The 16,074-nt window shown below is 45.9% G+C and overlaps 1 non-coding gene and 1 pseudogene across 1 annotated transcript; both read left to right on the top strand.

Moving 5' to 3' along the window:
* The first annotated feature begins 5,680 nt into the window (after positions 1-5,680).
* LOC149221920 (18S ribosomal RNA) lies at positions 5,681-7,491 on the top strand. The gene has a single exon (XR_016249919.1). It is a non-coding gene; the product is annotated as an 18S ribosomal RNA (ribosomal RNA).
* A 1,778-nt stretch (positions 7,492-9,269) lies between these two features.
* Positions 9,270-14,681, top strand: LOC149221919 (25S ribosomal RNA; annotated as a pseudogene).
* Positions 14,682-16,074: the final 1,393 nt, after the last annotated feature.

The following is a 16,074-nucleotide window of genomic DNA, read 5'->3' as shown; positions in this document are numbered from 1 at the left end:
TGTGAAAAATTCCCCTTCTTCTCTCCAAGTACTTGGAGTTGTATGGGTTGTTGTGGTGTGGCTCCTGGGCTCGTCTTCGTCCCTTGTGCCCATCCAAATGATACAAGTGACAAGTTTTCTTTCTATACGAAAGGTGGGTTGGTAATTGAGTTGTTTTTCAGGGTTTGCTTGAAGAATGGCCTTGCGTCATTTGTAGGGTGGCCGATTTTCATCTTCTCTCCATCCCCACTCAGTAGCACATGAGTGGTAATGTTGGCCATGCTCGTCCCGGGAGGCATGTGTGAACAATTCCCATTCTGCTCTCCAAGTTCTTGGAGTTGTATAGGTTATTGTGGTGTGGCTCCCAGGCTCGTATTGGTCCTTTATTCCCATCCAAATGATACAAGTCACAAGTTTTCTTTCCGTGTAAAAGGTGGTTTGGTAATTGAGTTCTTTTTTCAGGTTTGCCTGAAGAATGGCCTTGGGTCATTTGTAGAGTGGCTGGTTTTCATCTTCTCTCCACCCCCACTTGGTAGCCCATGATCGGTAATGTTGGCCATGCTCGTCTAGGGAGGCATATGTGAAAAATTCCCTTTCTTCTCTCCAAGTTCTTAGAGTTGTATGGGCTATTGTGTTATTTCTCCTGGGCTCGTCTTGGTCCCTCGTGCCCATTCAAATGATACAAGTGAAAGGTGGGTTGGTAATTGAGCTGTTTTTTCGGGTTTTCCTAAAGAATGGCCTTGGGTCATTTTTGGAGTGGTCGATTTTCATTTTCTCTCCATCCCCACTCGGTAGCACATGAGCGGTACTTTTGGCCATGCTCGTCCCGAGAGGCATATGTGAACAATTCAACTTCTACTCTCCAAGTTCTTGGAGTTGTATGGGTTGTTTTGGTGTGGCTCCTGGGCTCGTCGTGGTCCCTCGTGCCCATCCAAATGATACAAGTGACAAGTTTGCTTTCCATGTGAAAGGTGGGTTGGTAATTGAGTTGTTTTTTGGGTTTGCCTGAAGAATGGCCTTGGGTCATTTTTAGGGTGACCGATTTTCATCTTCTCTCAATCCCCACTCAGTAGCACATGAGCGGTAATGTTTGCCATGCTCATCCTGGGAGGCATATGTGAACAATTTCCATTCTGCTCTCCAAGTTCTTGGAGTTGTATGGGCTATTGTGGTGTGGCTCCCGGGCTCGTCTTGGTCTCTCGTGCCCATCCAAATGATACGAGTGACAAGTTTGCTTTCCGTGTGAAAGGTGGGTTGGTAATTGAGTTGTTTCTTTAGGCTTGCCTAGATGATTGCCTTCCGTCATTTGTAGGGTGGCTGAGTTTCATCTTCTCTCCATCCCCACTCGGTAGCACATGAGTAGTAATGTTGGCCATGCTCATCCAGGGAGGCATATGTGAACAATTCCCCTTCTGCTCTCCAAGTTCTTAGAGTTGTATGGGTTGTTTTGGTGTCGCTCCCTGGCTCATCTTGGTCCCCTCGTGCCCATCCAAATGATACAAGTGATGGGTTTTCTTTTCGTGTGAAAGGTGGGTTGGTAATTAAGCTGTGTTTTTGAGTTTTCCTGAAGAATGGCCTTGGGTCATTTGTAGGGCGGCCAATTTTCATTTTCTCTCCATCCCCACTCGGTAGCACATGAGTGGTAATGTTGGCCATGCTCGTCCCGACAAGCATATGTGAACAATTCCCCTTCTTCTCTCCAAGTTCTTGGAGTTGTATGGGCTTTTGTGATGTGGCTCCCAGGCTCGTTGTGTTCCCTCGTGCCCATACAAATGATACAAGTGATAGGTTTTCTTTTCGTGTGAAAGGTGCGTTGGTAATTGAGTTGTTTTTCAGGTTTGCCTAAAGAATGGCCTTGGGTCATTTGTAGGGTGGCCAATTTTCATCTTCTCTCCATCCCGACTCGGTAGCACATGAGCGGTAATGTTGGCCATGCTCACCTCGGGAGGCATATGTGAACAATTCCCCTTTTTCTCTCCAAGTCCTTGGAGTTGTATGGGTTGTTGTCGTGTGGCTCCCAGGCCCGTCTTGGTCCCTCCCATCCATCCAAATGATACAAGTGAGAAGTTTTATTTGCATGTGAAAGGTGGGTTGGTAATTGAGTTGTGTTTTCAATTTTCCCTAAATGATGATCGTGGCTCATTTGTAGGGTGGTCAATTTTCATCTTCTCTCCATCCCCACTCGGTACCACATAAGTGGTAATGTTGGCCATGCTCGTCCCGGGAGGCATATGTGAACAATTCCCCATTCTAATCTCTAATTTCTTGGAGTCGTATGGGTTGTTGTGGTGTAGCTCCCTGTCTCATCTTTTTTCCCTCATGCCCATCCAAATGATACAAGTGACAGGGTTTCTTTCCATGTGAAAGGTGGGTTGGTAATCGAGTTGTTTTTTCAGGTTTGCCTGAACTATGGCCTTGGGTCCTTTGTAGGGTGGTTGATTTTCATCTTCTCTCCATCCCCACTTGGTAGTACATGAGTGGTAATGTTGACCATGCTCATCTCGGGAGGCATATGTGAACAATTCCCTTCTATTCTCTAAGTTCTTAGAGTTGTATGGGTTGTTGTGGTGTGGCTCCTTGGCTCGTCCTAGTCCCCTCGTGCCCTTCCAAATGATACAAGTGACAGGTTTTCTTTTCATGTGAAAGGCGGGTTGGTAATTGAGTTGTGTTTTTGGGTTTTCTTGAACAATGGCCTTGGGTCGTTTGAAGGGTGGCCGATTTTCATCTTCTCTCCATCCCCACTCGGTAGCACATGAGTGGTAATGTTGGCCATGCTTGTCCCGGGAGACATATGTGAACAATTCCTCTTCTGCTCTCTAAGTTCTTGGAGTTGTATGGGTTTTTGTGGTGTGGCTCCCTGGCTCGTCATGGTCCCTCGTGCCCATCCAAATGATACAAGTGATAGGTTTTCTTTCCGTGTGAAAGGTGGGTTGGTAATTGAGTTGGTTTGTCAGGTTTGCCTAAATGATGGCCTTGGGTCATTTGTAGGGTGGCCGATTTTCATCTTCTCTCCATCACCACTCGATAGTACATGAGCAATAATGTTTTCCATGCTCGTCCCTATCCCTCTTGCCCATCCAAACGATAAAAATGCTAAAAGTTTGCTCGGCGCTCCTTTGAGCCTTCTTTATTATGGTCCCAGATGGAAACCCCAAAGCTCCATCATGCCTATGTCGCTCTCATGCCCCTCGATTGTTGTGAATAGAAAATTTTGATTAGGCTGGGCAACCATGTGTGGCTCCATTTATATTTTTCACCTCCTCCCTATTTGGTGGGGAGATTTTTGCTTTTCGTGTGAAAGGTGGGTTGGTAATTGAGTTGGTTTTTCAGGTTTGCCTCAAGAATGGCCTTGGGTCGTTTGTAGGGTGGCCGATTTTCATTTTCTCTCCATACCCACTTGATAGCACATGAGCGGTAATGTTGGCCACACTTGTCCCAGGAGGCATATGTGAACAATTCCCCTTTTGCTCTAAGTTCTCGTAGTTGTATGGGTTGTTGTGGTGTGGCTCCCTGTGATGCCTAGCCTCTTCATTGTTCAGCTATTTATGGTGTCGTTTTCTTGTGCTTGTACTCTTTCTGTGTTGGCATTGTCGGTTGGGATGCATACATTTAAGAGGAACGTGGAATGGTTTCGGTTGTAAACCACCTACCCTCCCTCTTCATTACTTTTTCCGTCGGTCGATGCGAGGCGTTGTTCTCCTTATTGTAAAGTTAAGGGTTGACATTCCTTTCAAAGTGCACATTGTCTGTGGTTGCATTTGCTTTGAGGTTTTGATAGATGTGTTGGCCCATATGTTTTATCGAGTGGTCAGCTTTTTCCTTGCATCTCGCGTGGGTGGCAGGATTTTGCGGTTGGAAATGTTAAGTCACAACATTTATGGGCATTTGTTGTTTCAATTGTGTATGCGCTCATGGTCCAATGGGGAGGAGGCTTGCTACGTCGATGGTGGGGGCTATCTGGAAGAAGGATTTCAAGGTGGAATGCTTTGACCTCCCTCCTTTGCGTGGAGGTGTTAATAGGTGAAAATTATACATTTTCCAAATGGTAAAGCCGTGGGAAATCTCCTAGGTTTCCTATACATAGGGTGCGTGGGGTGCAGAGCTGCCCGATCCCTCCTCCTGTTTGGATATGTTCTTGTATTATGTAGTGAGCCTCTTGATTTGCAGTTATTTCCTTCCATTGCCTTCGCATTGTGGTTGCCGCAGGAGGTCAAGTGATTGAGGTCCACCATTGCTGCTGTCCGGGTGGACTCCTAGGTGGCCTCAGTGCGGGGCGTGGAGGGACGGGGGGCAGCATTTCTAAGAGAGGTTGTGGGCTCAGTTGGTCTTGTTTTATTTCCTTCCATTTCCTTTGCATTGAGGCTACCACAAGAGATCATGCGATCGAGGTCCATCCTTACTGCTATCCAAGTGGACTCCCAGGTGGCCTCTGTGTAGGGAGTGGAGGGTTGGGGGGAATTTCTAAGGGAGGTTGTGGGCTTGGTTTGTCTTCTATTATTTCCTTTCCTTTCCTTTATGTCGAGGCTATTTTGGGTGATCATTTGATTGAGGTCCACTGTTGCTGCTGTCCGGGTCGACTCCTAGGTGAGATCGGTGTGGGGTGGGGAGGTTTGTATGGCCTCTCTATGATAGGATTTGTGGTCAGTCATCCTCTTTTTATTTCCTTCCTTTTCCTTGGCATCGAGGTTGCCACAGGCAATAGGGAGATCGAGGTCCATCATTGCTGTTGTCTAGGTGGATTCCTAGGTGGCCTCGGTGCAGTGGCGAGGAGGGTCGGGGGGCAGCATTTTGAAGAGAGGTTGTGGGCTCAGTTAGTCTTGTTTTATTTCCTTCCATTTCCTTTGCATTGAGGCTACTGCAGGCGATCATGCGATCGAGGTCCATCATTGCTGCTATCTGGGTGGACTCCTAGGTGGCCTCTATGTAGGGAGGGGAGTGTTGGGGGGCATTTCTAAGGGAGGTTGCAGGCTTTGTTTGTCTTGTATTATTTCCTTCCCTTGCCTTTGTGTCGAGGTTTCGCACATGATCATCCGATTGAGGTCCACTGTTGTTGCTTTCCGGGTGGACTCCTAGGTGGCATCAGTGTAGGGCGGTGAGGTTTGTATGGCCTCTCTATGATAGAATTTGCGGTTGGTCGTCCTCTTTTTATTTCCTTCCTTTTCCTTCGCATTAAGGTTGCCACATGTGATCGGGAGATTGAGGTCCATCATTTTTGTTGTCCGGGTGGATTCCTAGGTGGCCTCGGTGCGGGGGCGAGGAGGGTTGGGGCTCATTTATAATATATAGAGGTTGTGTGGTTGGTCATTCTCCATTTATTTCCTTTGCATCGAGGCTACCGCAGGCGATTGGGAGATCGAGGTCCACTATTGCTGTTGTCCGGATGGACTCCTAGGTGGCCTCGGTGCAGGGCGTGGAGGCTTTTGGAGGCATTTCTAAGGGAGTGGGTGAGTGATCACTCCTTTTCTTGTTGTTTGGGGCATGGTTGCAAACTCTAGAGTGGCCTTGGTGCATTGTGGCTCAGCAGGTTTACCCATTTGTTCGCCACGTCCTTGGCATGTTGCGTGTGCTTCCTTCTTGGGATGCAAGAGGTGCAAGGCATAAAAGTTTTACATGATATTTTCACATCTCTTTGACTTGATGGGTGTTCAGGTTGGCTCTTGGTAAGAGAGCACCTAGAATGCCCTTTGAAGTGGGAGAGTGCTACCTGGTTGATCCTGCCAGTACTCATATGCTTGTCTCAAAGATTAAGCCATGCATGTCTAAGTATGAACTAATTTAGACTGTGAAACTGCGGATGGCTCATTAAATCAGTTATAGTTTTTTTGATGGTACCAAACTACTCGAATAACCATAGTAATTTTAGAGCTAATATGTGCACCAAGTCCCAACTCTTTGGAAGGGATGCATTTTTTAGATAAAAGGCCGGCACGGGCTTGCCCGCTTCTTCGATGAATCATGATAACTCGACAGATCGCATAGCCCTTGTGTTGGCAATGCTTCATTCAAATTTCTGCCCTATCAACTTTCGATGGTAGGATAGAGGCCTACCATGGTGGTGATAGGTGATGGAAAATTAGGGTTCGATTCTAGAGACGGAACCTGAGAAATGGCTACCACATCCAAGGAAGGCAGCAGGCACGCAAATTACCCAATCCTGACATGGGGAGGTAGTGACAATAAATAACAATAATGGACTCATCGAGTCTGGTAATTGGAATGAGTACAATCTAAATCCCTTAGTGAGGATCCATTGGAGGGCAACTCTGGTGCCAGCAGCCACGGTAATTCCAGCTCCAATAGCGTATATTTAAGTTGTTGCAGTTAAAAATCTCGTAGTTGGATCTTGGGTCGTAAAGATCGGTCCGCCTACTTGATGTGCACATGCCATTCTGTCCCTTTTGTCGGTGGCATGCTCCTGGCCTTAATTGGCTGGGTCGTGGCTTTAGCGCTGTTACTTTGAAAAAAATAGAGTGCTCAAAGTAAGCTTATGCTCTGAATCCATTAGCATGGAATAACATGATAGGAGTCTGGTCTTACTGTTGGCCTTCGGGAGCGGATTAATGATTAATAGGGACTGTCAGGGGAATTCGTATTTCATTGTCAGAGGTGAAATTATTAGATTTATGAAAGATGGACCACTACGAAAGAATTTTCCAAGGATGTTTTCATTAATCAAGAATGAAAGTTGGGGGCTTGAAGATGATCAGATACCGTCCTAGTATCAACCATAAATGATGCCGACCAGGGATCGAAAAATGTTGCTCTAAGGACTTCGCCAGCACCTTTTGAGAAATCAGAGTGTTTGGGTTCCGGGGGGAGTATGGTCGAAAGGCTGAAACTTAAAGGAATTGATAGAAGGGAACCACCAGGAGTGGAGCCTGCGGTTTAATTTGACTCAACACAGGGAAACTTACCAGGTCTAGACATAGTAAGGATTGACATATTGAGAGCTCTTTCTTGATTCTATGGGTGGTGGTGCATGACCGTTCTTAGTTGGTGGAGCGATTTGTCTAGTTAATTCTGATAATGAATGAGACCTCAGCCTACTAACTAGCTACGTAGAGGTTCCCCTTCACGACCAGCTTCTTAGAGGGACTATGGCCGTTTAGGCCATGGAAGTTTGAGGCAATAATAGGTTTGTGATGCCCTTAGATGTTTTGGGCTGCACGCACGCTACACTGATTCAACCAACGAGTTTTTCTTCCTAGTTCGAGAGGATCAGGAAATCTTCTCAAATTGCATCATGATGGGGATAGACCATTGCAATTATTGGTCTTCAACGAGGAATTCCTAGTAAGCGCATGTCATCAAATCGTGTTGACTACATCCCTGCCCTTTGTACACACCACCTATCGCTCCTACTGATTGAATGATTTGGTGAATTGTTCAAATTGCGTCGACGATGGTGGCTTGCTATCATCGATGTCGTGAGAAGTTCATTGAACCTTATCATTTATAGGAAGGAGAAGTCATAACAAGGTTACTGTAGGTGAACCTATGGTAGGATCATTGATAGCAGGGGTTTTCTTTTTTAGTTCGGGTTGGTTGGGTTTCGATTGCAATGTGGGACTGTGTGGTGTGTCTCTAGGGGAGCAGGTTTGGTGTTTGGTGGGAACATTTTTGGTTGCTTGTCTTGAGGTAACGCTTGCTTTTTCGTGTGTGTGCTTGCAAGCCATGCTTGTGCTTGTCCCACCCATCCTTTATTTTTCTTTCCCCCAATGTGTTTCTGTAGGGGGTTTGGAAGCTTGTTTCTTGGGGGCCCTTCCAATGATCTGTTCGGCTGGGCATGGTTGATGCAGTTTAGGTGCTTGGGAAATACGATGGATAAATTTAGACTCATTCGTAGCGGCGATGCTTGGTATTTTGTTTGTTGGAAGGCATGGGCCAAGGGTGCGGGCCTCCATAATTGGTTCTCTCAAAAAGGCGACGGTGGTTGATGTGTTGCTTGGGTGCACTGTTTTGCTGGTGGTTGGGTCGAGGGAGAGGTTGCACGTGCGTGTGGTAGCTCAAACCTTTCGTGAGGGGAAATTTTCGAGGTGGGGTTAGTATGGGATGGATGAAGAGTGGTTCAACCCATTGGGCTAGCCACTGTAGTCCTCCTGACTATTCCTCAACATGCCCTCGTGGAAGGGTTGGGCGTCCAGGGAATGAAAAACCCCTCCCTCGATCTGAGCTCCATCGAGATCGCAATCTTCCCTACTAATGGGCATGAGGGTGGCAATATTATCTCGTTCCTTTATCGTCGAGGGAATTCCTTGTCCTCTCGTGAGCCACTCCCCTTCTAAGGGAAAAAGAAGTAGCGGGTTGTGTCTTTGTTCCTCCCTTTGGATTGTGGGTTTTTTGTGGGACTTGGTCGTTTCTTTGTTTTGTGGTGTGTGCTGTGCTGGCATCCCTCTCTTTAGTGGCCTTGCACCATCAATGTATTTATGGCCCGTGGCTTTCTCCAGCATTGAGTGTCAGCCCGTGACAACTCCTCTTTGGAGTTTGATTCTTGACCGCCGTTGACTTTCTTGCTGGAAAGGTTGTTGGGTGTTTTGTACACGGAGGGGTGCAATAGCAGGGTGGGTTTGTTATTAGTAATCTATTTGTCATTTGAAGACTTGTGTTAGGTTGGGGGGTTGCTTACCTCTTAGTAACGTGATCTAGACACTGGTCTCGTCGTAGCCCTTGTCTTTTCTAGTAGTTAAGTTTAGGTTGTGATTTGTTTGCTTGGTTGTTTGATTGTTGTTTGTTATGTTGTAAGTTACAAAGGGTGTTGTGCCGTAATGTATGTGGGAGGGTGTGAAGAGGTTGGATGCTTTTTGATTGGGTGCCTTGTTTGATTTCTTTTTGGTTAGCAGACATCTAAATTGGCGTGTTGTTGAGCTTATCTCTTTTCTTGGGATATTTGTTTCTTTGGTGTTGTTTTCTTCCCTTCTTCCTTTTGCCCCTAGATTTATAGAGAAGAGGTGGGATTCTTGTGGATTGGTGTTCGGGAAGGATGAAAAGCAGTGCGAGTTCCCAGGGTGGCCACCCTAGTCCTTCTCGATCACCGTCCCCTGAAGTTCCCCCCTTTTTGTGAAGGCATGGGGTTTGGGAAGCTTGTTCTCTGTTTGAGCCTCCCCTTGTGAGCTGGTAGCCATGTTTGATATCTCTTACTTTCATGTTGTTTTCTTCCCTTCTTGCTTTTGGCCCCTAGCTTTACAGAGAAAAGATGGGATTGTTGTGGATTGGTGTTTAGGAAGGATGAAAAGTAGTGAGAGTTCTGGGGGTGGTCACCCTAGTCCTTCTCGATCGTCGTCCCCTGCAGTTCCCCCCATTTTGCGAAGGCACAAGGTTGGGGAAGCTTATTCTCTATTTGAGCCTCCCCTTGTGAGCCGGTAGACACATTTGATATCTCTCTTTCTTTCATGTTGTTTTCTTCCCTTCTTCCTTCTGGCCCCTGGCATTATGGAGAGGGTGACAGCCCCATCAGGCGGGGACCATGTTGCATCACGAGGCGTTGTCGGCGAGTCAGGTTGTTTGGGAAAGCATCCCTAATTGGGTGGTAAATTCCACCCAAGGCTAAATATGGGCAAGAGACCGATAGCGAACAAGTACCGTGAGGGAAAGATGAAAAGGACTTTGAAAAGAGAGTTAAAGAGTGCTTGAAATTACTGGGAGGGAAGTGGATGGAGGTTGTTGATGCGTCTCGGTCGGATGTGGAATGGCTCAAGCTAGTCCACTGCTCGACTTGAGGTGCAAACCAACATAGGTTGCTGCATCATCACAAGCGTGGGTGGATTACTGCATGTTGGTTTGCCATTACGGTGGTCTAGGAACGAAGTGTGCGCCCTTGTGGTGGGTTGTGTGCACCTACGCGCTCGTGGTGTTGGTTGGCGGGCTTTCCATTTGACCTATCTTGAAACACGGACCAAGTAGTCTAACATGTGTGTGAGTTGGCGGGTTTGAAAACCTGCGAGGTGCAATGAAGCTGACATGCGAGACCCCCTCTCTAGGGGGGTGCATCGTTGACCGACCTTGAGCTTATGTGAAGGGTTCGAGTGCGAGAACACCTGTTGGGACCCGAAAGATGGTGAACTATGCCTAAGCAGGGTGAAGCAAAAGGAAACTTTGGTGGAGGCTTGTAGCGATACTGACATGCAAATCATTTGTCTGACTTGGGTATAGGGGTGAAAGACTAATCGGACCATCTAGTAGTTGGTTTCCTCCGAAGTTTCCCTCAAGATAGCTGGAGCTCACACGCGAGATTTATCGGGTAAAGCAAATGATTAGAGGCATCGGGGGCATAACGTCCTCGACCTATTCTCAAACTTTAAATAGGTAAGAGGGTGTGGCTGCTCCATTGAGCTGTGCCATGGAATCGAGAGTTCCAATTGGGCAATTTTTGGTAAGCAGAACTGGCGATGCGTGATGAACCATAAGTCAAGTTATGGTGCCAAATTGCGCACTAACCTAGATCCCACAAAGGGTGTTGGTTGATTAAGACAGTAGGACGGTGGTCATGGAAGTCGAAATCTACTAAAGAGTGTGTAATAACTCACCTGCCGAATAAACTAGCCCCGAAAATGGATGGCACTAAAGCACGCAAAATATAATCGATCGTCGAAGCAATTGCCTAGCTCCAATGAGTATGAGGATGCGGGGGTCGTTGAGAAACCTCGGGTGTGGGCTTGGGTGGATCAGCCCCTAGTGCAGATCTTGGTGGTAGTAGCAAATATTCAAATGAGAACTTTGAAGACTGAAGTGGGGAAAGGTTCCATTTGAACAACACTTGGACATGGGTTAGTCGATCCTAAGAGATGGGGAAGCCTTGTATCAAGGGTGCACTCTACACGGGCATCGAAAGGGAATCAGGTTAATATTCCCAAACCAGGACATGGTAGCAGGCAACAATGTTAGGAAATCCGGAGACGTCGTTAGGGGCCCTGGGAAGAGTTATCTATTCCTTTTAACAACTTGACCACCCCAGAATCGGTTCACCCAGAGATAGGGTCCAGCAGCTAGAAGAGTACCACATGTCTTGTGGTGTCTGGTGTGCCCTCAGCGGCCCTTGAAAATTTGGAGGACTGAGTACCATTCATGCCCGGTCGTACTCATAACTGCATCAGGTCTCCAAGGTGAACAACCTCTGGTCAATAGAACAATGTAGGTAAGGGAAGTTGGCAAAACAGATCCGTAACTTTAGGAAAAGGATTGGCTCTTAGGGTTGGGCCTAGGGGTCTGCGCCCTCAACTCATGGGCTATCGGTAGTCTACCCGAGTTGCTCTCATGGCGAGGGCAGGCAGTCGTGTGTTGATTGGTCTATGGGAATAGAATGCCCCCTGCCGAGGGCTTTTCCCTAAGCGTCGAATAGTCGACTTAGAATTGGTACAAACAAGGGGAATCCGACTGTTTAATTAAAACAAAGCATTGCGATGGTCCCTATGGATGCTAACACAATGTGATTTCTGCCCAGTGCTCTGAATGTCAAAGTGAAGAAATGGTAAATGGTGGGAGTGTGGGAGTAACTATGACTCTCTTAAGGTAGCCAAGGGAATGGGCTTGGGAACGGGCTTGGTAGAATCAGCGGGGAAAGAAGACCCTATTGAGCTTGACTCTAGTCCGACTTTGTGAAATGACTTGAGAGGTGTAGAATAAGTGGGAGCCATTTTCGGCGCAAGTGAAATACCACTACTTTTAACGTCATTTTACTTATTCCGTGGGGCAGAGATGGGGCACTGCCCCTGTTTTTGGCCTTAACGCACATTTCGGCGGGTCAATCTAGGCGGAAGACATTGTCAAGTGGGGAGTTTCGCTGGGGCACAAATCTGTTAAAAGATAACACAGGTGTTCTAAGATGAGCTCAACGAGAATAGAAATCTCATGTGGAACAAAAGGGTAAAAGCTCTTTTGATTTTGATTTTTAGTATGTTGTAACTCCGATACCACTTGTTGTAGATCTAACCCGGAAATATTATAGATCTGATATCAAAACATAAGATAATGCAAATATACCCAGAAATAATATGAAATGATACTTTATTGATCAAACCCTTATGGTAGGGCAACATCATACATTCACTCCTTAAGGAAGGAGAACACTCCACAAGCCATATGCTTGTTCATACAAGAATACTTCTCTTCCTCTTCATATCTCTCCATGTGGAGTCTCTAGCCTCTATATAGGCCTCATACATACAATACCATGCATCATTACCATGGTTTCCTCATACCATCAACTAATACCATGGGCCCATTACATTATTATTAACTACTTGTGGTCCCTTACATGACATGGGTTAACCACCTTATTTATTACTATGGCCCATCCCATTATTACATTATTACCTTGGGTACCTCCCTTGGTACCCCATATTATCCCCCCTAGGTACATAACATTCCACCCCCCTAAACATGTTTCATCCCTGAAACATGGGAAGAACATAAATAATAAGATCTACTCAAGAGAGTAGTCCACTGATACCATGCACGTGCATCTAGCCATCCAAGAGAAAGGTGAACCCTCGATCTCGCTGGTGCCTCGCTCGCTTGAGATGGAAGTTGACCGTGGCAGCTCTTCTGTGTTGATGTGTAGTGGGTGGATCTTCTCTCCTCGCTATTCGTCATGTGACTACTTGGTTTCCATCTTGATGGTTGTCTTGCGGGGTGATGTGGGTGATGATATGTTGAAGTTTTAACCCACGATGGCCTTTTCTTTACTTCACCCTGCTGTGGTTCCTGTTGTGGTGTCTTCCATTTCAATATGACTTCAACCACTGAGCCATCCTCGGATGTATCAGCACCTATAGTTTTTTCTGCTTCAGCCTCTATTTGTGTTTGATTATCTATCATTACTAGCTCATCATCCGACTCTGGAACATCTTCTGCTTCAGTCTGCTTGGACTCTACCTGCTTATTAATGGAAATATCCTGTAATGTAATTTTCTTCTTTTTATACCAAAGCTTCAGGAATTTCTTCTGCACATTAATATTTATAGTACCCACGGATTCCATCCAAGGATATCCCAAAACAACATCCATATTATCCATCTCTGAAGCATAAAAATCACCATGCAACACATATTTATCCAAAGAAAGCTTCAAATCCTTATAAATTTGAACATCCTTATCATCAACCTGTGTATGTTCAATTTGTTTTGTTGGGACTTGCAATTTTTTTGCCAAATTAACATTGATAAAATTATGCTTGCAACTCGGATTTATAGACACAATGATTTTCTCCTTCTGAATCAATCCATGAACCTGCAATAAGGATATACCAGTAGGAAATAATCCCACATGTTTCTCCTTATCTTGTTTTCTAGCATGAGACCATCTGTCTAAAAGTAATTTTTCAAATTCTTCATCGGGCAAGTTGGAACACTTCTTTTGGTTAAGTAATCCCCACCATGTGGTAGCCTCATCTCTAAAGTAATACACTACCCACCGTTTCCAACTTTTGTCCCATACTATCTTTTTTTGTTTGATGTATTCTTCAATAGTAAGACCGTTATCTTTCCCTGTAAAATATAGCTTATCCATGAGAAAAATTCACTTACTTGGCGAAAATGTGGAATTCACTTACTTGGCGAAAATTCACTTATTTTCTAGCTCTGATACCAATTGTTGTAGATCTAACCCGAGAATATTATAGATTAGATATTAAAAGATAAGATAATGAAAATAAACCCAAGAATAAGATGAAATGATTCTTTATTATCAAAACCCTTAAGGTAGGGAAACACCATACATTCACTCCTTAAGGAAGGAGAACACTCCACAAGCCATATGCCTGTTCATACAAGAATACTTCTCTTCATCTTCATCTTCATATGTGGAGTCTCTAGCCTTTATATAGGCCTCATACATACAATACCATGCATCATTACCATGGTTTCCTCATACCATCAACTAATACCATGAGCCCATTACATTATTATTAACTACTTGTGGTCCCTTACATGACATGGGTTAACCACCTTATTTATTACCATGGCCCATCCCATTATTACATTATTACCTTGGGTACCTCCCTTGGTACCCCATATTATCCCCCCTAGGTACATAACACAGTACGAATACAAACCGTGAAATCTTGGCCTATTGATCCTTTAGATTTTCGGAATTTGAAGCTAGAGGTGTCAGAAAAGTTACCAGAGGGATAATTGGCTTATGGTAGCCAAGCATTCATAACGATGTTGCTTTTTTATCCTTCGATGTCTTCTCTTCCTATCATTATGAAGCAGAATTCACCAAGTGTTGGATTGTTCACCCACCAATAGGGAACGTGAGCTGGGTTTAGACCGTTATGAGACAAGTTAGTTTTACCCTATTGATGAACCGCACCGCAATAATAATTGAACTTAGTATGAGAGGAACCATTGATTCACACAATTGGTCATCGTGCTTGGTTGAAAAGCCAGTGGAGTGAAGCTACCATGTGTCAGATTATGATTGAATTCCTCTAAGTCAAAATCCATGCTAGAAGCGGTGCATGTCACTCTTCGACTGTATCTCAATCCATAGTAGCAGTGTCACTTTGTTGCCCCCAGGGGCCTGTGTCATTTGCAAACCATGACCGTGAAGCATCTCAATCGAGGCAACTTTGAAGTTCAATTCCAAACAGTCGTTGAGAAGAATCCTTTGTAGACGACTTAATTACACGACAGGGTATTGTAAGTGGCAGAGTGGCCTTGCTACCATGATCCACTGAGATTCAGCCCTGGGTCACCTCAATTTAGAGGTTCTCTCTTTTCACAAACAAATTTGGACAACCCTCCCGCTCTCGTGCCTTTACCTCTTCCTCCAGACAACAATTTTTTATTTCTTGGGGGTGGGAAATTTAGGGTTTCCACACCGCGACGAAAAAAGGTGTCGAAGCTCTGGAAAATTGGGGTTTCCATGTCGCACTCTGGCGCCCTAAATCTTGGGGTTTCCATGTCGCACCCCGACACCCAAAATTTTGGGGTTTCCATGTTGTGCTCTGGCACCCAAAATTTGGGGTTTCCATGTTGCGATGAAAAAGGCACCCAAGCATGGGAAAAATTGGGGTTTCCATGCCGCACCCCGGCACCCAAAATTTGGGGTTTCCACTTGGTGCCTAAAATTTGGGGCTTCCATGTTGTGCCAAAAATTTGGGGGTTTCGCTCGACAAAAAAAAAATTGGGGTTTCCACCCGACGCCTAAAATTTGGGGCTTCCATGTCGAGCCAAAAATTTGGGGTTTCCACCTGGTGCCTAAAATTTGGGGGTTCTTCCCAATGCAACAAAATTTGGGGTTTCCATGTTGCACCCAAAATTTGGGGTTTCCATCTTGAGCCTAAAATTTGGGGCTTTCGCCCGGCGCAAAAATAATTGGGGTTTCCATGGTGCACCCAAAATTTGGGGTTTCCAAGTTGTGCCCCAGCGCCCAAGCCTGGGGAAACTTGGGGTTTCCATGTCATTCCATGACCGAAACCGATGGCACCCAAGCTTGGGGAAAGTTGGGGTTTCCATGTTGTGCCTTGGTGCCCAAGCCTGGGAAACTTAGGGTTTCCATGTCGCGCCACGACTGAAACCAGTGGCACCCAAGCCTAGGGAAACTCGGGGTTTCCATGTTGCGCCCTAGCACTCAAGCCTAGGAAAATTGCGGTTTCCATGTCACACCACGACCGAAACTAGCGACACCCAAGCCTGGGGAAACTTATGGTTTCCATGTCCCACTCTTGATGGAAACGCGGGGTTTTCAACAATGCCCCAACGTGGGGAACTTGGGGTTTACATGACGATGCAAACCAGCTCACAAGTCTCAGGAACTTGGGGTGTTTCAAAACCACTACCCAAGTCTAGGGAACTTGTGGTTTCCATGTCACACCGTGACCAGAACCACCAATGGAAACCACCCAAGTTTGGGAAACATGGGGTTTCCATGTTGCTGCACACCCTGAATTGCCCGAGAGTCTGTGGAACTTCGGATTTCCATGTCGTGGGGTGACAAAAAGCTGCCAAAATTCTGGTGAACTCAGGGTGTCCATTTCACGGCATGATGGAAATTGCTACCCAAGTCAGTGGACACACGGGGCTTCCATTTCATGTCACAACAAAAATTGCAACCCAAGTCTGGGAAACGCAGGGTTCCCATGTCGCTCACGCCGCG

The sequence above is a fragment of the Pinus tabuliformis genome, chromosome Q (assembly GCF_031772625.1).
Source record: "Pinus tabuliformis cultivar Carrire ecotype Pingquan chromosome Q, CPIR1, whole genome shotgun sequence".
Taxonomy (NCBI): domain Eukaryota; kingdom Viridiplantae; phylum Streptophyta; class Pinopsida; order Pinales; family Pinaceae; genus Pinus; species Pinus tabuliformis.
This window is presented reverse-complemented; position numbering and strand designations above follow the sequence as displayed.